This window comes from Zea mays, chromosome 1, assembly GCF_902167145.1.
Source record: "Zea mays cultivar B73 chromosome 1, Zm-B73-REFERENCE-NAM-5.0, whole genome shotgun sequence".
In the NCBI taxonomy this organism is placed as follows: domain Eukaryota; kingdom Viridiplantae; phylum Streptophyta; class Magnoliopsida; order Poales; family Poaceae; genus Zea; species Zea mays.
The window spans coordinates 303,372,137-303,395,892 of NC_050096.1; the positions used below are offsets into that span (position 1 = coordinate 303,372,137).

Sequence of the window (23,756 nt, forward strand, 5' to 3'; positions counted from 1 at the left end):
GTGGCCCAGCGGGTATTCCCCTTCCGTCGGCACGATGCCGAAGAAAGGGGTGTCCGACTCGCGGAGCTCTTTGAGGTGAACTCCCAAGCCTCGGAGTGTCCGGGGGAAAGTGACGTTGATGCTGCTCCCCCCGTCACTAGCACCTTCTTTACCCGGCTTTCTCGGATTACCGGATCGACGAGAAGCGGGTATTTGCCTGGATGGTCGAAGTTGAGCCATTGATCCTCCCGAGTGAAAGTGATCGGGTGCTCCGACCACCGGTATGGGGCGGGAGGACCGGTGGTCGCCACCAGTATCTGGCGGTCGTTGAGCTTTTGTTGTCTTTTGTTCTCCTGCGACCCATGTCCGCCGAAGATGACGTTGACCTCCCTGTCAACGCGCGGGAAAGCTCCTCCTCCCCCCTCCTCCTGCTGATGGGGCTGTCGTGGTTCATCTGGTCCTCCCCTCGGCGGAGGAGGCGGTAGAGGTTGGAAGGGTCGGCCGTGCCCGACGGAGTGCTTGAAGTCCCGGCAGTTACGAAGAGTGTGGCGCATGTCCTTGTGGTACGGGCACTGGGCGTCGAGGATGTCGTCCAGCGTGCGCTCGCCTCCACGAGGTCCTCCTCGGGCGCGAGAGGCGGGTGGTCCGGCGGCGTGTACTTCTTCACGAGGCCTCTTCTCCCAGCGTTTGTCGGGTGGTTGGTTCGCGTCACGTCGCGGTGCTGCCGGCGCAGGCTTTGCTCCTCCAATGAGATCCTGGGCCCGCTCGTCGGCGGTGATGTAGAGGTCGGCTTCCCGGAACAGCTCCTCGGAGGTAGTCGGTGCCTTTTGCAGTATGGCTCGGACGAAAGCCGAGTCATTGGATCCTCTGTAGAAGTCCTCGATCACGGCCACCTCCGTGACCTCGGGGATACGGTTTCTCATGGTCTGGAATCTTTTGAGGTACGACCGGAGAGTCTCGTCCCCCCGGCGCTTGATGGATTTGAGGTCCCATGGTTGCGCTGGTTTGTCGGAGAGGGACTGGAAGTTGGCGGTGAAACATCGACTGAAGTCTCCCCAGTCATCGATGCAGTGTCGAGGTAGATGTCGTAGCCACTGCAGCGCATCTTGCCCAAGGACGATGGGCAGATACACGGTCATGACGTCTTCAGATGCCCCGGTGGCCCGAGCAGCGGTGGTGTAGACGGCTAGCCAACCCCCTGGATCCTGCTTAGGTTCATATTTGTCGACATTGGATACCTTGAAGTTGGGAGGCCATTGGATGGCCCTGAGGCGCGGGGTAAGAGCGGATACTCCGCACGTGTCCTCCTGTCGTCGGGGACGATGTCTGTCCCGGGGAGGGGAGTGGTGGTGGTGGTTCCTCGACCATCCCCGGGTGGTACCGCCAGTCGAAGCTGTTGCCGACTCAGTCCTGGTGGCCTGGCTTTGAGTCGGGAAGCCGTGATCTCGGTCGTACTCCTCCCGACGGCGAATTTCGTTTTCATGCCGCCGCTCGCGCGAAGCATTGATAGAGCTTCGCGCGTCTCGGCGACTGTTGATGGCGTGTCGCAAATCGTTCGGCGGGTGAGCGAGCGGTAGAAGATGGTTGGCCGCCTGAGTGAACAGGCGTCGGTATCCCTCGGCGTCGGGAGTCCGAGGAAGTCCGTCAGCTATCCGAGCTAGAACGCCTCCGACTTCGCTCGGCGTGTTCATAGCTCGGGCAAAGTCGGGGTTCAGGTTGCGCCCGAAGAGCGAATTCTCCCGGCGTTGCCTTGCGTCTTGCTTGGCTTGCTCCTGAGTCCGTCGGCGATCACGTCGTCGGGAGTTCCTTCGTTCCCTGAAGACGCGTTCTTCCGGGGTTTCTCCTATCTCCGAGACCTCGTCTCGCGAGACAGGCTGCTCCGGATCCCGTTCTCCGGCCGCGTGATGTCGTCGAACGTTTCTGCGTCGGTTCCTCCGTCGGCGGGATTCTCGTTGAGGTGGTTCCTCTCCAGGCGCGGTCGGTTCGTCGTCAGAGACGGCGGGTGACTCCACTCTCCCGATGAAGAGGACGTCGGGGTAGAATGGTGCTGCTGTCGTGGCGACTTTCTTTCCGTTCTCCTTTGAGGCCAGAGGAACGGAAAGAACGACTTGCCTTTCCCTGGTCTCCTTCTTCCTTGCGATCCGTGTCCATTCTTTCGTTGGGGAAGTAGACAGCGGAGTCTTCCGGGTCAGCGAGCTTCCAGCTCCAGCCTTCCCGGAGATAATCTTTTTCCGAAGAGCCGGAGGTAGCGTCTTTCCAGCATTTTCGGAGTTTGTTGGAGGAGATTTCTTTTCCGGCAAATCTGCGAGGCGGTGTAGAATTCCCTCTTCATCCGCTACAGATGAGATTGTCCCGAAGCAGAATACAGATCCGGGACGCACGGTGATCTTGCGGTGGAAGGTGACGGCCATTGAGCTAGCTTGGATCGTCGACACACCCCCTACCTGGCGCGCCAGCTGTTGGTGTTTTGGGTCCGACCGCACACCTGGGGTTACCCCTCAAGGTGTTTTTAGGAGTAGGACGGTGTCAACGACTGTAGCAAAATGGTTCGTGCCGATTGCACGAGGGACAGTGGACAAGATTTGCAGGTTCGGGCCGCTTAGAGATGCGTAATACCCTACGTCCTGATGAGTATTTGGGTGTGGTTACAAGAGGGCTCTCTGGATCGGAGGCACAGAGAGTTTACGTGGGTGGTTAAGTAAAGTAGGGTCGATCGTTCTGAAGGGGTGCCCCCTAGGCCTTATATACTCGACCGTGGGGCAGTACATGTGGATATGATAACAACAAGTAGCTGAAAGATAGTGAACCTCTTGAGTTTATCCTTACGTAACCCTTGCCGACTTATCCTCGCATGGCTCTGTTGCATGGGAGCTTCATAGCGCGGGAAAGTCGGATCTCTGTTGCGATTTACTCGTTCGACGTTGTGGGCCATCCGGGTTTGCATCAATCCGGCCTTACGTCTTCTCTGCTTTGTTGATTGTCTCTCCCCAGGCCCACGAAAGAACGACCTTACGATTTATTGGGCCTTTCGGGAGGTCTTTTACTTCTTTAGTGGACCCGGGGGATATCTATCCCCCACAACCCTGACCCCGACTCAATGAGACCAAGACTGGAAAAGGAAAAGATCAACCTCGTCAAGAAAGAAGAGAAGTCAAACTCGACCTTCCGATGCATTACCACCCAACAAGTTCTTTCTCACCGGAAACTTTCTTACCCCAGGCTATTCTTGCCCTAACTTATCCATCTCTTAGATCCTACATGATAAGTGGCTGAATACCTATGCTCTCCTAATTAACCCCTATTGACTAAAAATGAGACTCTAGACTTTTGGTACAATTATAAGACTAAAAGTTGAACTACAAACCAATCCTTCAGTATTCCCTTTTCTTACAAATCTCGAGGACGAGATTATTTTTAAGGGGGGTAGAATTTGTAACACTCCAAAATCCATTTTTGGAAAGTTAATAAAATCCGCTACAAGTTTTGAACTAGAATACCTTTTAATCATATTTTTTTCTCTTTCACTTCTAAAAGTTATATCTCCTTAAAAATATTTTTAATAAAGATTAAATGAGATGTATCCTAGTATGATTTTGGTTATTCCTACATTGAGAACACATAAAATTTGAACCCTCTAAGAGAATTTAATAAACTATTTCCTAATGTACCTATTTTCTAATCTTGTATGCATAGGAGGGATATTTAAAAGACTTTGCTTAAATAGGACAATAGATAAATTAATTAATCAAATAATAGTCATGCTGGCATTTTGAATGATGCGTTTGAGTCGAATCTGCAACCTCATTTTAAATTTGAACTCGAAATCTAAATCAAAGTGAAAATGTTAAAACAAAAATTGAAATTGAAATAAAGAAAAGAAAATACTAAGGATCTCACCTTGGGCCTAATCCCCCTACGGTCAGCCCACCTCCAACCGTGCGGCCCAGTCTAGCCTCCACGTTGGGTGGCTGCCGTGTGGGCCCCTCGCGGCGGTCGTCTTCTTCGAGTCCGAAACCAGGATAGCTTGGGGGTTGTTGTGAACCACCGCCGGGAATCACGGGACCCCGATTCGTCTCGGCATCTGTAACGCCCCGAATTTTGCAGTTGAATTTTTTTTCTTTCTTTACTCGCCAAAATTCGGGCGTTACCTTTTCTTTTTCTTTTTCCCCTCGCTAAACCTTGACCTTTTTCAAAGTTTAGCGGGATTCGGTTTGGAATTCCCGTATGTATAAAAACCCTAAATACTTTATGTTGTTTGATGCACCATGCCGCCCTTGCATTTTTGGTTGTTTGAAAGTGCAATCGCATTCATCTAAAAGATCGGATTTCGAGAACAAGTGGAAAATCTTTTATCTTTCTTTCTCTCTCTTTCTCTCTCCCCTTTCTCTCTCTCTCCCGCGCCCTGGGCCGACCCCGGCCGGCCCAGCCGCCCCCTGGCGCCCCCCCCCCCTTGGGCCCAATTGGCCCAAGCCGCCCCCCCCCCACCTCCCCTTTTTCCCCAAACCCTCTCCCTCTCCCTCTCATTTTCTCTCATTCTCTCCCTAGCGCCGCCCCTACCCCTGCCCTAAGCCACCGCCGCCCCTGCCCCCTACCCTAGGCCGCCGCGCCGCCCCCTGCCGCCGGCCGCCCCTCGCCGTCGATCCCCGCCGGTGAGCCCCCTCCCCCTCCTCCCTCTCCTCCCTCCCCTCTTCTCTCCCCACCCCCGCGCGCCCCCTGGCCGCGCCGGCAGCCGCCCCAGCCCCGCCGTGGCCCCTGGCCGCCGCTGGCCGGCCCTCGGCCGCGCCCAGCCGGCCCCGGCCGCCGCTGGCCCGCCCCGGCCGCTCCCCTGGCCGCCCTGGCCCGGCCGCTGGCCGCCCCCAGCCGCGCCCCGCCCGGCCGCCAGCCGCCCCTAGCCCGCGCCCCGGCCGCCTGGCCCCCTGGCCGCGCCCCCCTGTCCCGGGCCGGTTCAGCCGGCCTCGGCCCCGGCTCAGCCGCCCCCGGCCCCAGCTCGGCCGCCCCCCGCGCTCGGCCGCCCCAGCTCGGCCGCCTGCCCCCGGGCCGGTTCAACCGCCCCTAGGGCCGGTTCAACCGCCCCCCCCCCCCCCCCTCTGTTTTTTTATTTATTTTTTATTTTATTTTATTTACTTTCTGTGATTATAATTACTGTATTTTAAGTAGGCTAATCACTGTTCATGCTATGGGAAAATAGGAAGTTTAATTTAAAATTCCGTTATGCTATTGATTCACGTAGTTAATTGTTTACCCTGTGCAATGTTGATCAACTAAAAGTGATTAGGTTTCCATTAGTATATATAAATATATATAACAGAATTATTTTGTTAAAAACCAATTGTGTCATTAGTGCATAAGATTTAACCCCCTGCGAGACCCTTTCCTGTTTCTTTCTAACCATAACAAATGCGATATCGAATGTCATACTTGATGCATATTCGCTTTATTTGTTATCTTGTATGGTGTACTGTTCTTTTGTATTAAATATGTGGATGGATGTATGTATGTTTGCGCTCGCATAGAGAACGATTCGGTCGAAGAGCCCGAGGAATTCGCAGGAGAAGCCCCTGAGCAGCAGTCGGTTGGTGGAGGCAAGTGTCCTTTGACCTATCTCTGTCCTATTCATTATTTAATTCACCCCCCGCTTACACATTTATGCCTAAGGATTGACTAGCTTTTGTTATCCATGTCCTTGTTTACCTATCTGGGTTGGATTATTACTGTTTAGCTTTATGCTATTGCTCAACTCTAATCAATGAACATGATGTGGTTATCTATGATACGCTGTTTTCCCGTTCTTCTTTATGATCATACTTGTGGTTTTCAAGGGGACTCGAGCGGTTTCTCGAGTGCCTCTCCGTAAGGACCTGTTCTATGGATGACCGCCCGGGAAAACAGTGCAACCATGAGGGTGGAATGGGGTGCCCTTAGCTGAATAATTAGAGGATCCGGGATGTAGTTCACTTAGCCGTCGTGCCGTCAATGGGGCTCGGTGTATGCGGCTCGCTCTGCCAAGTTTGGGTTCGCCCCTTGGGGAGGAGTGCGGTGCATTTAGGAAACCTAACGGGTGGCTACAGTCCCGGGGAATCTTTGTAAAGGCTACGTAGTGAAACCCTGCCTATTCACCTTGGTAGTGTTTAAGGGTTTGATCGGCCCGAGGCAAGAGGGAATCACGGCTTGTGGGTAAAGTGCACAACCTCTGCAGAGTGTTATGAAACTGATATATCAGCCGTGCTCACGGTTATGAGCGGCCAAGGGAGCTCCAGTGATTAGTGGTACTTGATCAGAGACATTGTGGTACAGGTGGTTATGAGATTGATGGTTCTGGTTATGATTATGGTATTGGTAAGTGGTATTCTTTCCGTTTGGAAAGGGTACATCGGGTTAATAACTTGGGTTAATGCTAAAACTTGGCTTTCTACTAGTAAATAATAATCTGACCAACTAAAAGCAACTGCTTGACTTATCCCCACATAAAGCTAGTCCACTACAGCCAAACAGGATACTTGCTGAGTATGTTGATGTGTACTCACCCTTGCTCTACACACCAAACCCCCCCCCCCAGGTTGTCAGCATTGCAACCACTGCTCAGGCGAAGATGAAGCTGTGGAAGGAGACTTCCAGGAGTTCCAAGACTACGACGAGTTCTAGGTGTGGGTTAGCGGCAACCCCCAGTCGGCTGCCTGTGAAGGCCGCGTTATCTACGTTTCTTTTCCGCACTTTGATTTATTGTAAGAACTATATGGACGTCTCAGACGTATGATGTAATCGACTATTTCCCTTATTAATACTATTTTGAGCACTGTGTGATGATGTCCATGTTATGTAACTGCTGTGTACGTGAATAACTGATCCTGGCACGTACATGGTTCGCATTCGGTTTGCCTTCTAAAACCGGGTGTGACATAAGTGGTATCAAAGCCGTGCTGACTGTAGGACCGCTAACCTAGAGTAGAATGGTCGTTCTAAGGACTATAGACCTCTGTCTCTTCCTTGACTTTGATATCCCTTCAAAAGTTGGTCCTACTGACCAAACCTATGTTCTACTACATATTATACCTTGCTGAAAATTATGTTTTATTCTGATCCTTCATTTATTTATGATTCATTACTTGCTGGTCATATTAATTCTATTCTCACCCCTTTTGCTTGCGATGTCTTTTGTAGATGGCTCGACTTAGACACACTGCACGAAAGTCAGTCATCCCCTTCTTACCCTCCCGCCTTGCTGAGCGTCCGCTTCGCCGTCCCGTGGCCGGACAGTCCAGCCACTTGGAGAGACTGCACCACCGCCTGCGTGAGGAGCAGGAGCGTCGACGACAGGAGCAGCAGAGCTCTTCCTTCTCGCTCCACCAGGAGATAGAGTCTGTGAGGAGCTGCTCCCCTGTGCTTCCCCTGGAGGCGCCCCCTGCACCACCACTGGGCGCCCCAGCTTCTGGAGTAGCTGCTGGAGGAGACCCAGACGACGGAGATGGCGACGACAGCTCGAGCCACGACACCGACTTCTCTGCTAACCTTGAGCCGGAAGGATGGGTTGCTCGACCCATCACTCGCGACGCTGCTCGCGGGTGTCACTTCCACGATGCGCTCGACACCCTGCTACGTCGGGCATTTGACCGGCATACTTGGTCCGTCGAGTATCGCTGTGTGGTCTACCAGCATAGTCGCGGGGTCTACCCGGATCGCTGGGAGGCAACTTGCTTGGTGCGCTGCCCGGAGAACAGTCTCCAGGGAGCGGAGGCCTGTTTAGAGCACTATTCTATCTCTGAGCGGGACTCAGCTGAGGCAGCCATGCAAGATGCTGCACGGCGTGCGCTTTCGCACTACTGCTCGGTTTTCGGTGGGGCAGCTGACGGTCTTGACCTGAAGTATTACCCCCGCCGTTCATCTGGCAGCACAGGAGGCGTGATTGTCTCACCTGTCGGTGAGGGCAATCCTAGGTTGAGCAGCACAGTCAACCTAGCCGCCGTGCTAAACACGGAGCTGGACCATGCATTAGATGAGCTGAGTAGGGCTCGTGCTGAGATCGCCCAGCTGCGGGCTGAGCGCGCGGAACGTCGTTATCTGGATGGTGGTTCCCCCGCTCCCGTCGGGACTCAGCACCCGTACCGCTCACCTCAGCGTGGACACCAGTCTTATGGCAATCCCGCCTGCAAGACCAAGATAACTCTAGAGCCATAGATCGTTAGAGTTGGATCTTGTAATTAATACGAAATATATACGTAGAAGCTTCAGTCTTAGCGTTAGTCTCGGTCTTAGTTAGTCTTAGTTAGACAGGGTAGTTTGCTATATCCTGTGCATTTATGTTTGTCATGATGAACTATGATTGGTTTGGATCTTTGTAATGATTGTCACCAGAGTGTGGGTATCCCCTGCATTTTGGTTTACCTATTATGTTAATAAAGTTAGTTATATAGTTGGGAAAACCTTTATTCTACTTTCCTCTTTTTCTGAGAAGCTGTGTGGCCTGTGTTGGAGATCAGTGAAGATGCTCATCTGTTCAGTGCTGTTGAGGAATTCTATTCTCTTTTCTTATGCTGCAAGATTTGCCAGATCAGTTCTGATGTGTGGTTGCGTTCTGCAGATGTCAGAGAACAGGCGCAGAGGAGGAAGGCGTGCTCAGCAGGAGCGAGCCGGTCAGCAAGATGAGGCGCCCCAGCAGCAGCAGCTGCCGCCCCCGCCCCCGATGTCGATTGAGCAGATGTTTCTGATGCAGACTCAGGCAGTTCAAGCCATCGGTCAGACTCTGGCCGCCATTCAGCAGCAGCAGCAGCAGCAGGCTCCACCTCAGCCTCAGATGCCTCAGATGCCCAGAGACAAGCGTGCTGAATTCATGAGAGGTCATCCCCCAACGTTTGCTCATTCTTCTGACCCTATGGATGCTGAAGATTGGCTGTGCACTGTGGAGCGAGAGTTGCATACCGCTCAGTGCGATGACAGGGAGAAAGTTCTGTATGGTCCCCGTCTGTTGAGAGGAGCAGCCCAATCATGGTGGGAGTCTTACCTCGCCACCCATGCCAACCCCGACACCATCACCTGGGAAGAATTCAGAGGTAGCTTTCGTCAGTACCATGTGCCTGCAGGTCTGATGACAGTGAAGAAGGAGGAGTTCCTGGCCCTTAAGCAAGGGTCATCGTCTGTCAGTGAGTACCGGGACAAGTTTCTGCAATTGTCTCGCTACGCTCCCGAAGATGTCAACACCGACGCCAAGCGACAATACCGTTTTCTGAGAGGCTTGGTTGACCCTCTGCAGTATCAGCTGATGAATCACACCTTCCCAACATTCCAGCACCTGATTGACAGAGCAATCATGACAGAGAAAGCGCAAGGAGATGGAAGATCGTAAGCGCAAGATCAGTGGACCCCAGCCTGGAAGCAGCAGCCGTCCCCGTTTCTCAGGCAATCAACCTCAGCAGTTCAGGCAGAACCAGCGTCCACCTCAGCAGCATCAGCAGCGTCAGCAGTATCAGCAGTTCCAAAGGCAGTATCCTCAGCATCAGTACCAGAATCGTCAGAGCAATCAGTCAGGAGGAGGTCAGTTTCAGAGGCAGAATCAACAGACACCTCGTCTTCCTGCCCCAGCAAATCAGCAGAACAGTCAGGCAGCACCAGCTCAGGTTGGAAACAGGGCATGTTTCCACTGTGGAGAGCAAGGCCATTGGGTGATGCAATGTCCGAAGAAGGCAGCCCAGCAGCAGTCAGGCCCCAATGCCCCAGCAAAGCAAAATGTGTCTCAGCCTGGAGCAGGCAACCGCTCTCAGCAGCGCTATAATCATGGAAGACTGAACCACTTGGAGGCTGAAGCAGTTCAGGAGACCCCCGACATGACAGTAGGTATGTTCCCAGTCGATTCCCATATTGCAGAAGTGTTATTTGATACTGGAGCAACACATTCTTTCATTACTGCATCATGGGTAGAAGCACATAATCTTCCAATTACTACCATGTCAACCCCTATTCAAATTGACTCAGCTGGTGGTAGAATTCGAGCTGATAGCATTTGTTTAAATGTAAGTGTGGAAATAAGGGGGATAGCGTTTCCCGCCAACCTTATAGTAATGGGTACTCAGGGAATAGATGTCATCCTAGGGATGAATTGGTTAGATAAGTATCAGGCAGTTATCAGTTGTGATAAAAGGACAATCAAGTTGGTGTCCCCACTAGGAGAGGAAGTGGTGACCGAGTTAGTCCCGCCTGAGCCAAAGAAAGGAAGTTGTTATCAGATGGCTGTTGATAGCAGTGAAGCAGACCCAATTGAGAGTATCAAGGTAGTGTCTGAGTTCCCGGATGTGTTTCCAAAGGACTTACCGGGTATGCCACCAGAGCGGAAAATTGAGTTTGCCATAGAGCTTCTTCCTGGAACCGCCCCTATCTTTAAGAGAGCTTACAGAATATCTGGACCAGAGTTGGATGAACTTAAGAAGCAAATTGATGAGCTGTCAGAGAAAGGTTACATTCGGCCAAGCACCTCGCCTTGGGCCGCCCCTGTCTTGTTTGTGGAGAAGAAAGATGGCACCAAGAGGATGTGTATCGATTATCGAGCTTTGAATGAAGTCACGATCAAGAACAAGTATCCTTTGCCCAGAATAGAAGATCTGTTCGACCAGTTGAGAGGAGCCAGTGTGTTCTCCAAGATCGATCTGAGGTCAGGTTATCATCAGCTCAGGATCCGACCTTCGGACATTCCGAAGACGGCATTCATTACCAAGTATGGTTTATATGAGTTCACAGTGATGTCTTTTGGTTTGACCAATGCACCAGCGTTCTTTATGAACTTGATGAACAGTGTATTCATGGATTATCTTGATAAGTTCGTGGTGGTATTCATTGATGACATTCTGGTTTATTCTCAAAGTGAAGAAGAGCATGCAGATCATTTGAGGATGGTATTGCAGAGATTGCGAGAGCACCAGTTGTATGCAAAGTTGAGCAAGTGTGAGTTCTGGATCAGTGAAGTCCTGTTCTTGGGTCACATAATCAACAAAGAAGGATTGGCTGTGGATCCGAAGAAAGTGGCAGACATTCTAAACTGGAAAGCGCCAACAGATGCTAGAGGAATCAAGAGCTTCATTGGAATGGCCGGATATTATCGGCGATTCATTGAAGGGTTTTCGAAGATTGCGAAACCAATGACAGCGTTGCTAGGCAACAAGGTTGAGTTCAAGTGGACCCAGAAATGCCAAGAGGCCTTTGAAGCGCTGAAAGAGAAGTTGACAACAGCGCCTGTCCTAGTCTTGCCTGATGTGCACAAGCCCTTCTCTGTGTATTGTGATGCTTGTTACACAGGTTTGGGATGCGTGTTGATGCAAGAGGGAAGAGTTGTGGCTTACTCGTCCCGACAGCTGAAGGTTCATGAGAAGAACTACCCAATCCATGATCTAGAGTTGGCAGCAGTGGTTCACGCACTGAAGACATGGAGGCACTATCTGTATGGACAGAAATGCGATGTTTACACAGACCACAAGAGTCTGAAGTACATATTCACTCAGTCGGAGTTGAACATGAGGCAACGAAGATGGTTAGAGTTGATCAAAGATTATGAGTTGGAGATCCATTACCATCCAGGAAAAGCGAATGTAGTGGCAGATGCTTTGAGCAGAAAGAGTCAAGTCAATCTGATGGTCGCTCGTCCGATGCCTTATGAGTTGGCCAAGGAGTTTGACAGGTTGAGTCTCGGATTTCTGAACAATTCGCGAGGAGTCACAGTTGAATTGGAACCTACCTTGGAGCGCGAAATCAAAGAAGCGCAGAAAAATGATGAGAAGATCAGTGAGATTCGGCGATTGATTCTAGATGGCAGAGGCAAAGACTTTCGAGAAGATGCAGAAGGTGTGGTATGGTTCAAAGACCGCTTGTGTGTTCCCAATGTCCAGTCTATTCGGGAGTTGATTCTCAAGGAAGCTCATGAGACAGCTTATTCGATTCACCCTGGCAGTGAGAAGATGTATCAGGATCTGAAGAAGAAATTCTGGTGGTACGGAATGAAAAGAGAAATCGCAGAGCATGTGGCTATGTGCGATAGTTGTCGAAGAATTAAGGCAGAACACCAGAGACCAGCTGGATTGTTGCAACCGTTGCAGATCCCTCAGTGGAAATGGGATGAAATTGGCATGGATTTCATAGTCGGATTGCCTCGCACTCGAGCCGGCTACGATTCCATTTGGGTAGTAGTGGACCGTTTGACCAAGTCAGCCCACTTCATACCTGTCAAGACCAACTACAACAGTGCAGTATTGGCAGAATTGTATATGTCTCGGATCGTTTGTCTTCATGGTGTGCCAAAGAAGATAGTGTCAGACAGAGGAACGCAGTTCACCTCTCATTTCTGGCAGCAGTTGCATGAAGCCTTGGGCACGCATCTGAATTTCAGTTCAGCTTATCACCCGCAGACAGATGGTCAGACTGAAAGAACCAATCAAATTCTTGAAGATATGTTGAGAGCCTGTGCGTTGCAAGATCAGTCCGGATGGGACAAGCGATTGCCTTATGCAGAGTTTTCCTATAACAACAGTTACCAGGCCAGTTTGAAGATGTCACCGTTTCAAGCGCTGTATGGAAGGAGTTGCAGAACTCCGTTGCAATGGGATCAGCCTGGAGAGAAGCAGGTGTTTGGGCCAGATATTTTGCTTGAAGCCGAAGAGAACATCAAGATGGTTCGAGAGAATCTGAAGATAGCGCAATCGAGGCAGCGAAGCTATGCAGACACAAGAAGAAGAGAGCTGAGTTTTGAAGTCGGAGACTTTGTCTATCTGAAAGTGTCACCGATCAGAGGAGTCAGAAGATTCGGAGTCAAAGGCAAGCTAGCACCCCGCTACATTGGTCCGTATCAAATTCTCTCAAAGCGTGGAGAAGTGGCTTATCAGCTCAGCCTGCCAGAGAATTTGTCTGCTGTGCATGATGTCTTTCATGTGTCTCAGTTGAAGAAGTGTTTGCGTGTGCCAGAAGAGCAGTTGCCAGTGGAAGGTCTTGAAGTCCAGGAGGACTTGACCTATATTGAGAAGCCAGCTCAGATCCTTGAGGTTGCAGATAGAGTCACCCGAAGGAAGACCATTAGAATGTGCAAAGTCAGATGGAATCACCACTCTGAGGAAGAAGCAACCTGGGAGCGTGAAGATGATCTAGTGGCTAAGTACCCAGAGCTCTTTGCTAGCCAGCCCTGAATCTCGAGGGCGAGATTCTTTTAAGGGGGATAGGTTTGTAACGCCCCGAATTTTGCAGTTGAATTTTTTTTCTTTCTTTACTCGCCAAAATTCGGGCGTTACCTTTTCTTTTTCTTTTTCCCCTCGCTAAACCTTGACCTTTTTCAAAGTTTAGCGGGATTCGGTTTGGAATTCCCGTATGTATAAAAACCCTAAATACTTTATGTTGTTTGATGCACCATGCCGCCCTTGCATTTTTGGTTGTTTGAAAGTGCAATCGCATTCATCTAAAAGATCGGATTTCGAGAACAAGCGGAAAATCTTTTATCTTTCTTTCTCTCTCTTTCTCTCTCCCCTTTCTCTCTCTCTCCCGCGCCCTGGGCCGACCCCGGCCGGCCCAGCCGCCCCCTGGCGCCCCCCCCCCCCTTGGGCCCAATTGGCCCAAGCCGCCCCCCCCCACCTCCCCTTTTTCTCCAAACCCTCTCCCTCTCCCTCTCATTTTCTCTCATTCTCTCCCTAGCGCCGCCCCTACCCCTGCCCTAAGCCGCCGCCGCCCCTGCCCCCTACCCTAGGCCGCCGCGCCGCCCCCTGCCGCCGGCCGCCCCTCGCCGTCGATCCCCGCCGGTGAGCCCCCTCCCCCTCCTCCCTCTCCTCCCTCCCCTCTTCTCTCCCCACCCCCGCGCGCCCCCTGGCCGCGCCGGCAGCCGCCCCAGCCCCGCCGTGGCCCCTGGCCGCCGCTGGCCGGCCCTCGGCCGCGCCCAGCCGGCCCCGGCCGCCGCTGGCCCGCCCCGGCCGCTCCCCTGGCCGCCCTGGCCCGGCCGCTGGCCGCCCCCAGCCGCGCCCCGCCCGGCCGCCAGCCGCCCCTAGCCCGCGCCCCGGCCGCCTGGCCCCCTGGCCGCGCCCCCCTGTCCCGGGCCGGTTCAGCCGGCCTCGGCCCCGGCTCAGCCGCCCCCGGCCCCAGCTCGGCCGCCCCCCCGCGCTCGGCCGCCCCAGCTCGGCCGCCTGCCCCCGGGCCGGTTCAACCGCCCCTAGGGCCGGTTCAACCGCCCCCCCCCCCCCCTCTGTTTTTTATTTATTTTTTATTTTATTTTATTTACTTTCTGTGATTATAATTACTGTATTTTAAGTAGGCTAATCACTGTTCATGCTATGGGAAAATAGGAAGTTTAATTTAAAATTCCGTTATGCTATTGATTCACGTAGTTAATTGTTTACCCTGTGCAATGTTGATCAACTAAAAGTGATTAGGTTTCCATTAGTATATATAAATATATATAACAGAATTATTTTGTTAAAAACCAATTGTGTCATTAGTGCATAAGATTTAACCCCCTGCGAGACCCTTTCCTGTTTCTTTCTAACCATAACAAATGCGATATCGAATGTCATACTTGATGCATATTCGCTTTATTTGTTATCTTGTATGGTGTACTGTTCTTTTGTATTAAATATGTGGATGGATGTATGTATGTTTGCGCTCGCATAGAGAACGATTCGGTCGAAGAGCCCGAGGAATTCGCAGGAGAAGCCCCTGAGCAGCAGTCGGTTGGTGGAGGCAAGTGTCCTTTGACCTATCTCTGTCCTATTCATTATTTAATTCACCCCCCGCTTACACATTTATGCCTAAGGATTGACTAGCTTTTGTTATCCATGTCCTTGTTTACCTATCTGGGTTGGATTATTACTGTTTAGCTTTATGCTATTGCTCAACTCTAATCAATGAACATGATGTGGTTATCTATGATACGCTGTTTTCCCGTTCTTCTTTATGATCATACTTGTGGTTTTCAAGGGGACTCGAGCGGTTTCTCGAGTGCCTCTCCGTAAGGACCTGTTCTATGGATGACCGCCCGGGAAAACAGTGCAACCATGAGGGTGGAATGGGGTGCCCTTAGCTGAATAATTAGAGGATCCGGGATGTAGTTCACTTAGCCGTCGTGCCGTCAATGGGGCTCGGTGTATGCGGCTCGCTCTGCCAAGTTTGGGTTCGCCCCTTGGGGAGGAGTGCGGTGCATTTAGGAAACCTAACGGGTGGCTACAGTCCCGGGGAATCTTTGTAAAGGCTACGTAGTGAAACCCTGCCTATTCACCTTGGTAGTGTTTAAGGGTTTGATCGGCCCGAGGCAAGAGGGAATCACGGCTTGTGGGTAAAGTGCACAACCTCTGCAGAGTGTTATGAAACTGATATATCAGCCGTGCTCACGGTTATGAGTGGCCAAGGGAGCTCCAGTGATTAGTGGTACTTGATCAGAGACATTGTGGTACAGGTGGTTATGAGATTGATGGTTCTGGTTATGATTATGGTATTGGTAAGTGGTATTCTTTCCGTTTGGAAAGGGTACATCGGGTTAATAACTTGGGTTAATGCTAAAACTTGGCTTTCTACTAGTAAATAATAATCTGACCAACTAAAAGCAACTGCTTGACTTATCCCCACATAAAGCTAGTCCACTACAGCCAAACAGGATACTTGCTGAGTATGTTGATGTGTACTCACCCTTGCTCTACACACCAAACCCCCCCCCAGGTTGTCAGCATTGCAACCACTGCTCAGGCGAAGATGAAGCTGTGGAAGGAGACTTCCAGGAGTTCCAAGACTACGACGAGTTCTAGGTGTGGGTTAGCGGCAACCCCCAGTCGGCTGCCTGTGAAGGCCGCGTTATCTACGTTTCTTTTCCGCACTTTGATTTATTGTAAGAACTATATGGACGTCTCAGACGTATGATGTAATCGACTATTTCCCTTATTAATACTATTTTGAGCACTGTGTGATGATGTCCATGTTATGTAACTGCTGTGTACGTGAATAACTGATCCTGGCACGTACATGGTTCGCATTCGGTTTGCCTTCTAAAACCGGGTGTGACAGCATCCACCCGACCGCTATAAATCGGGAGCCCCGAGACCACCTTGACCCTCCAATCGACGTCGGGAAGTCTCCTTGTGGCCGTTGTGGCAGATTTGGTGCTCACCGTATGTGGAGCTTGCGACATGGCCGCCATCCCGCGTGCTCCAAAACTTGCGTGGTTGCGCTATGCTTGGAGAACGACCGATGAGTGCCGCGCTTACCCGAGTCCCGTGCCCCGGTGGACGGTTGGGGCGGGCGGCTTCGGTGTGCGCTCCATTGCTCACCGGAGACCGGCCATGCCGCCATGCATCGATGTAAAGGCTCTGCGCTGCACGAATCACGGTAAGAAGACAACCACTGTGATCACCATGCCGTACACACCGTATAGCAATCCTTGGATTTTTGTCTTGAGCGTTGGGGTGTCGGGGCCTTGCTTCGCCGGCCGTGGCCGCCGCCACGGTGGACGCGCGCCGCCGTGTTGCTGTGCCCAGAGAAGAAGACAACATCGGGGCGTTGATCCTGGGATCAACGGCTTCGGTTGGATGAAGGGAGAAGGAAAGCGCATCCACCGTTGGATCCTAATCAACAGTAACGATGATTGCTTGAGATAACGTTTCGAGCCAATAAAATCTGGGGCGCTCGACGGTGATCGGATGGTGAGGATTAGAGTGGGAGCAAAAACGATATGGACCGCCCGATCTGGATCTGGTGGCCTCCAGTCCGTACCGGTTCGTTGTAGCCGGCTCTTAATCTGAGCCACGAATTTCAGATCCAACGGCTCTAGTTTTAGGATACCCCTTCGCCGCACGCACTTTCTAAAAGAGACCCTGGCGTTTTACTTATTCTACCCGCCGTCCAGTGCGGTGGGAATCCTGAGTCTTATGATCTTTTGCGAGATAGCCCCTGTAGTTTCTGATATTTATGCACCCTGTCCAAAGAGTTAGAAAATCCAGTAAACATAATTAGAAAATGATTTTTAATGAGAAAATAAATGCTAGAAACTTGTATAATTCATATTAAATCCATTTTAATTCCAAATCGAGTTATTCCAGAGACATTAATTTTGTTTTAATATTGTTTATCACTTAGTAAATTTGTTTGGCCATGAAACATGAACTAAAATTATTCACATGAGTTATGCTATTGTATGTACTAAATAACTCCAGAAATTCATAACTTGGTAATCGTAACTCCGAATTTAGTGGTTCTTGTTTCTACGATCTCGTAGCGACGCGTAGATCATTATTACGTAGTTTATTCTTATATTTGGTGTGATGTTAATTTTGCCTATACCATGTATGTTTGTATTGCTACGTTTAGCGGTGAGGACACGTGTCATCTGAAGAGCAAGTTGGTACCTGGAATCTCAAGTCCCAGGCAAGTTGTGCCCTTGATCACTTCTTTTTACCCAGTCATGTTCTGATTAATCATAATGATCTGCATAGGTTAATTTTGATGGGACCCAATAGGTTACCCTAGTTTGACTATCTTTATACCTTGTTCACCACTGGATTTTCGGGTAGTACCTGCTATTGCTTTATGTGGTTTTGGGGTATAGAGATACATTTTATTCATGATTATCTTTTATTATCAGTTATTATTTACTATTCATGATAAGATCATTATGTTAATTGGAACATGGAGAACCACCCGGGAAAACAGTGCTACCACAAGGGTTTATGGACGCCCTTGGCTAACTAATTAGGAAAGCTAGTGGAAGACTACCTTACCCGAAAGGGGCAAGGGCAGTAGGGGAGTGGTCAGTGTAGGGAGGCCCTTGGGATGATTTTTGCTGCGACGGCGGTCATGCGAGGGATTCCTGCATTGGAGCTTCCTATAAACTGTAGCGGGTTTTCTGAAGCTAGTGGAACTTTGTAAAGGCCTCGTAGTGTTACCCTGCCTCGCCTCCTCGGTAGAGGTGTATGGGATTGGCCGTCTCTTGGCAGATGAGTAACATGACTTGTGGGTAAAGATGTGCAACCTCTTCAGAGTGTAAAACTGGTATACTAACCGTGCTCACGGTCATGAGCAGCTCGATTAAAGATGTGCAACCTCTGCAGAGTGTAAAACTGGTATACTAGCCGTGCTCACGGTCATGAGCAGCTCGGACCCTCACATGATTAATTTATGGAACTTAAATTCAATTTGTCATATGCATTGCATCGCAGGTGATGTTGTTACTTCTGTTCAACTATTTAATTGGGTTGGTATTTACTTATACTTAGTAATTGCTAATAAAATTTTGACCAACTTTAAAAGCAATGCTCAGCTTCAACCATCCTCTTTGGTAAGCCTTACACTTCACATGAGCTCCCACCTTTGGCGAGTTCATACACATTATTCCCCACAACTTGTTGAGCGATGAACGTATGTGAGCTCACTCTTGCTGTCTCACACCCCCCCACCACAGGTCAAGAACAGGTACCGCAGGATGAGGCGCAAGGAGGATGCTGCGATGGGTTCGTGAGAGATCTAGGTCGTCGTCTCCCAGTCAACTTTGGGTTGCTGGACCGTTGTCTCCTTATAATGTAATTATTTATTTATTTTGTATAGAACTCCTATTATATAGTAAAGTTGGGACATTCGATCTTGTGCCATGATTCATCACATGTGTGAGACTTGGTCCCAGCACACCTGGTGATTATGTTCGCGCCCGGGCTTTGGACCCCTGAAATCCGGGTGTGACACCCGGCACGGTCAACAGGCTGGCGTGTCGTGCCTGTGCCGGAGCTACGACCCGCGGGCGTAGGGCCTAAAAGGCCCATGACCTGTTTGACCATATATATACGGAGGTGTGGTTTGGGACGTGTAGGTTGTCTGCGCGGAGGGGAGGTGTGCAGCAGATTAATTTGAAATAGATGTGAGGGGTTATTTGTAAAAAATGACACGGGACAACCGTTGAAACTGGTCCTTTAATATAGTAGATAAGGGATAGAGATAACTTTAGACAATTGTGACAAAAAATATATGATAAATTTTGATACTTTAGATATAAAACCAATCATGTCAAAAAAGTGAAATCCAAAAGTCAATCCAAACACTACATCTGTGTACATTTGTGTAAGACCATGTTCGGTTCTATCCCAATCCATATGAATTGAGGGGGTTGAGGGAGTTTCAATTCTTAGTAAGTTAAAATCTCTTCCAATCCGTATCAATTCCCTCCAATTCATATAGATTGACTAGATGAGTGCCCGTGTGTTGCAACAGGAACATATAAAATCATGATAACTTATATACAAAATGTGTCTTATATTGTTATAAAAAATGTTTCATAATCTATTTGTGATTCTGGTCATACATAAATTTTGTTATTTTAATTTAGTTGTTTCACTACTACATTGCAACCATCAGTATCATGTAGACTTCGATATATGCCATGATTTGCATGGTCTCATCATTGGAGAGCATGTGCCACACCTGCTGGTAAAAGTTCACTCGTACATCGTCAGTCATCTGGCACGCACCACCATACACGTTTGCTTAAACAAAAAGGCAAGTGTATGCGTTTGCTAAGAGAACTAAAGGCAGGCCGGTACAAAAGCTACCCCGACGATGGCGAGTGGTCATTACTGTCGGTCCTCCTCTGCGTCAGCTCTGGCGCCAAGATGACGCCACAGTCCTTGATATAGTAGTCGTCGAACGCGCGAGACATGGCGAGTACCGATGACTTTTGGTTGGGCTACCAAACGAAGTGCACCTCGTGCTCATCAGCGAGGTAGTACACCTAGTCGTTGCACCACCGCCTCTGCATACATCTTGTTCGAGGACACTCACATAACGTCAGCGACGGCCGTCGTCCCAGCGCACAAGAATTCATGGCCGATCAGTAGTGACTTACGTGGCAGGTTGAGCTTCAGGTGGATGATGAGCTAGACGGCGTGACGACGCCGTCGTCGGATGCGGTGTCCAGAACAACCCGAGAGTCGGCGGCGTTGGCGATGACCATGAGGTCCCCTGTTTGAAGATGGACAGCGCGGTGCAGCCGCTCTAGACTGCGTCCAAGCGGCGGCTACATCGGAGCTTGTCGAACATAGCGGCACATGTGGCCACGTAGGATTGCTTCCAGAGGTCGAACTGGCAGTCGCCAAGCTTCTTCTCATCAACGATGAGCGACGCCAACGCGAGCGCCTCCTGCCAGTGGTGTTTGTTCAGGGTTTCCAAGTAAGAAACATGGATTCATCTTTGGCGTTGGTTTATGAAAATGACTCACAAGTCCGATCCATGGAAAAAATATTACGGAGAATAAATGTCACACATATAAAAAAGGAATTTAAGTTGAAAACATTATTCAAACAAAAGAAGTTGCATGCAAGGCTCTTCTTTAAATACTACTCCCTCCATCCAAAAATATAATTATCTACTACTACACATTATGCAAGGGTAGCAGGTGGGCTTTGGGAGAGATGTAGTAGATATTTTCACTGTAACAGATATTGATATAAACACACATGTGGTGTAGTGGTAGTTAAGAGCACAATTGCTTGGGGGTCACGGGTTCGAATTCTATTGGGACCACATTTGTGTTTTTTAATTTAATTTTAGCTAGGCGTGGGATGCACGTGGGAATGGGAATGAGCTTTGCGGGGAGGGGGAATGAGAAAGACAGTGCGGAGAGAGGGGAATGGGAATGGCAGAACACGAAATGGCAGCCGAGAATGGGAATAGACTCTGCGGGGAGCGGGGAATGGGAATGACAGAACACGGAATGACAGCCAAGAATGGGAATAAACTCTATGGGGAGGAGGGAATGAGAATGACAGAACACGGAATGACAGCCTACCCCTTACTGCCTTAATAAGTAGTAGAGATTTTTTTGTCCTGGTTGGAATTGGAAGATAACCAGGATAATCTTTAGCTGGGGGCAGATTTCCTCTTGCTCTGTGTTTAGAAATTAGAATTAATAATAAATTGATACTAAAAGTTTATATGGTTTCCTTTTGTAGTAAATGAGAATATGCTGTTGGTTTTTTAGTGTTTTTTTTGTTGTTGCAAATTTGCTACACAGTTATAATTTATATGGGGATCATTTATCCCACCCCCTTTATTTGAAAAGTTCTTTCTCGTGTTTGCAACCACTTAGTGATATTATTATTTTTTGGTTTCTGTTAGGTGCTACAAAGGCAACCGTTAGTTCGAGGCCACTGCAAGGTAATATGGAGTTAGTGGCTACAGTGTCTGCTTAAGTTTCTTTGTCGTTCCAAGTTTAGTGACAAACTGACAATGGTGTAGCAACTGGCTTGTGCTGCGACAAGTATTTCGTTTTTGCCTACCTGTATGGTCTAGTCTTTGTTTGCACTGGTGGATTTGCATAGATGTTATCATTCAACAATGTTTTGTGGTCAGTGGCCATTGTCCTTATGCTCTATGAATAATACTGCCTCCGTTTCTTTTTAGTTGTCACTGGATAGTTCAATTTTGCACTATTGAGCGATAACTAAAACGAAACGGAGAGAGTACTTGGATTACCGCCTGTGTATGGTACACAAGTATGCCTAGCAAGTACACAAGTATGCCTAGCAATATTGAATGAACCACCACTAAAACAATGAAAATAATACTCCGAAGACCATGTATCAGATTTTAGAACAATAATACTATGTGTTTCTATTTTCGACGCTGTACGTGCTTCTTTGAGCAGTAGGTTCCGATAAAATTCAAATTTGATAGATGTTTTGCCGTCTCAATATGCTGTTTCAATTTGATGGGCAAAATCCACCAGAGTTTCAAGCACACTTGGGACCGAATCAGTGAACAGGTCACTTATCCCGGTTAGAGTCAGGGTACATGGATAAAAATGTTCAAACTTTCCAGTTTGGCAATAGATGAACAAAGTATTGTATATGTCTACTGACCCCACCGCAACCTTATCATTTGCATTTCAACCCTATCAGCCTGGCAATACATGGTGTTTTGTTTTTTTAAGGTGAAGGTGCAGAAACAATGCATAGCAAGTACACAAGCAGGCCTAGCAATATTGAAGGAACCACTAAGAAACAACGAAAATGATACTCCAAAGACTATGCATTAGATTTTAGGACAATTGGTTGCTGGATCCAAAGGCCATACACCAGATTTCTAGGAAAGCACGTAGTTTAAGTATGGCGTTGAAAGCAAATAAAACTAGATAACTTAAATTGTTCAATCATGATATATTGCATTGGTGCCTAGTTTTGAATGGTCAGCTTTACCAAAAAAAGTCTGCTGATATGGAGTAGTGCAACAGTACAAGTAACCCTGATCGCGGTAAGCAGCCAAGTTACCACTAAGAAACAATGAAAATGATACTCCAAAGACCATGCATTAGATTTTAGGACAATTGGTTGTTGGATCCAAAGGCCATACACCAGATTTCCAGGAAAGCACGTAGTTTAAGTATGGCGTTGAAAGCAAATAAAACTGGATAACCTAAATTGTTCAATCATGATATATTGCATTGGTGCCTAGTTTTGAATGGTCAGCTTTACCAAAAAAAAAGTCTGCTGGTATGGAGTAGTGCAACAATACAAGTAACCCTGACCGCGGTAAGTAGCCAAGTTACCAAGCAAATGAAATATATGTTGTTACATTGAAGGCGTACTGTAAGCTTGGGATTAGGGAGATCTTAAATCTGTACATAGCTTTAAAAGGATAAGTTAAACTGCTTCACCCATGTGTTATCGGCCATGCAAAAAAGGAAAAGAAGATGGCAAGTCTTGTCATACCCCCAATGTCTCAAATACCACCAACCAAAGTTACCATACTACTGCATTGTTGCCTAAAATTGAATGGTCACTTTACAGAAGGCTAAGCTTGCTTGCATGAAGTAGTGTTATACAAGTAAATCCTGATCACGGAAGCACTAAATTTGCCAAGAAAATGAACAAATGCTCAGTTACATTGAGGGGGTAACTGTAAGCTTGAGGCTTGGAAGCCTTAAAATCTGTACATTGTTGAAACGACATATCCTGACTTCAAATGACAGTCTCTTTCACATTTCCCCTAATAACACATGGACTGCTGTAGCGCCTTCTAATGACGGGAAGATAGATGAGATCTCGTCGACGTCACATCAAGGAGGATGTGCAGTACTGCGTACCTAACAATCAAAATCCAGCTGGGAAATACAAACGTATGACGAAAGTGATGCAGATCTCAGTCCACAATGAGCAAATCGGGAAAACAATACAATAACAAGATAAGAAAGGAAGAGTCAAACCGTTCTTCTTGTAAGTGCTTGACTGCCCTGACTTGTAGCGCGAGTGGAAGTAGCAAGCGATCTGCATCACATCAGCACAAAAGCACACTCTAGTCTTAGCACAAAACACATCCAGTCCTGAAAAAGGAAAACCTCGGCCAGGCTAGGGGAGGAACCAGGACGCACCGAGAAGTAGCACTTGGAGGACGGCACCCAGAGGTTGGAACTGTCGGTGTCGAAGATGACGGTGAACTTCTGTTGCAGCGAGCCGACGCCGATCTCCCCAAAGTACTGCGCGTTCATGTAGTTCTTGAGCGCGATGACGACGGACTCGTCGTCACCGCCTGAGCCCAGGGTGTTGGCGCCGCGGAGGAGGAGGCGTTGCCTCTCCTCGGGCCCTCCGACGGGCTGTTTCTTCAGCGTGACCCGCACCAGGCCCTCCGACGATGCAGGGAGGAGCGCTTGGAGCAGCTCCGCTGCGGGTTCCCGTGGTCGCTGATCTGCGGCAACCCAAGGCGGAGCGAAGGCCGGTTAGATCGAATAGATGCATCAGTGGGGAAAGCGCAGTACAACCAAGAAAAGGATTGTTTGCGGCTGACAATAGCGCTGTGATTACGGTTGC

The 23,756-nt window shown here is 49.2% G+C and overlaps 1 long non-coding RNA gene across 1 annotated transcript; it reads right to left on the reverse strand.

The window, feature by feature from the left end:
• Positions 1-23,154: 23,154 nt before the first annotated feature.
• On the reverse strand, positions 23,155-23,525 carry LOC103644302 (uncharacterized). The gene is made up of 2 exons (XR_561575.3): positions 23,321-23,525; positions 23,155-23,216 (listed from the first exon to the last, which is right to left on the reverse strand). It is a non-coding gene; the product is annotated as an uncharacterized lncRNA (long non-coding RNA).
• Positions 23,526-23,756: the final 231 nt, after the last annotated feature.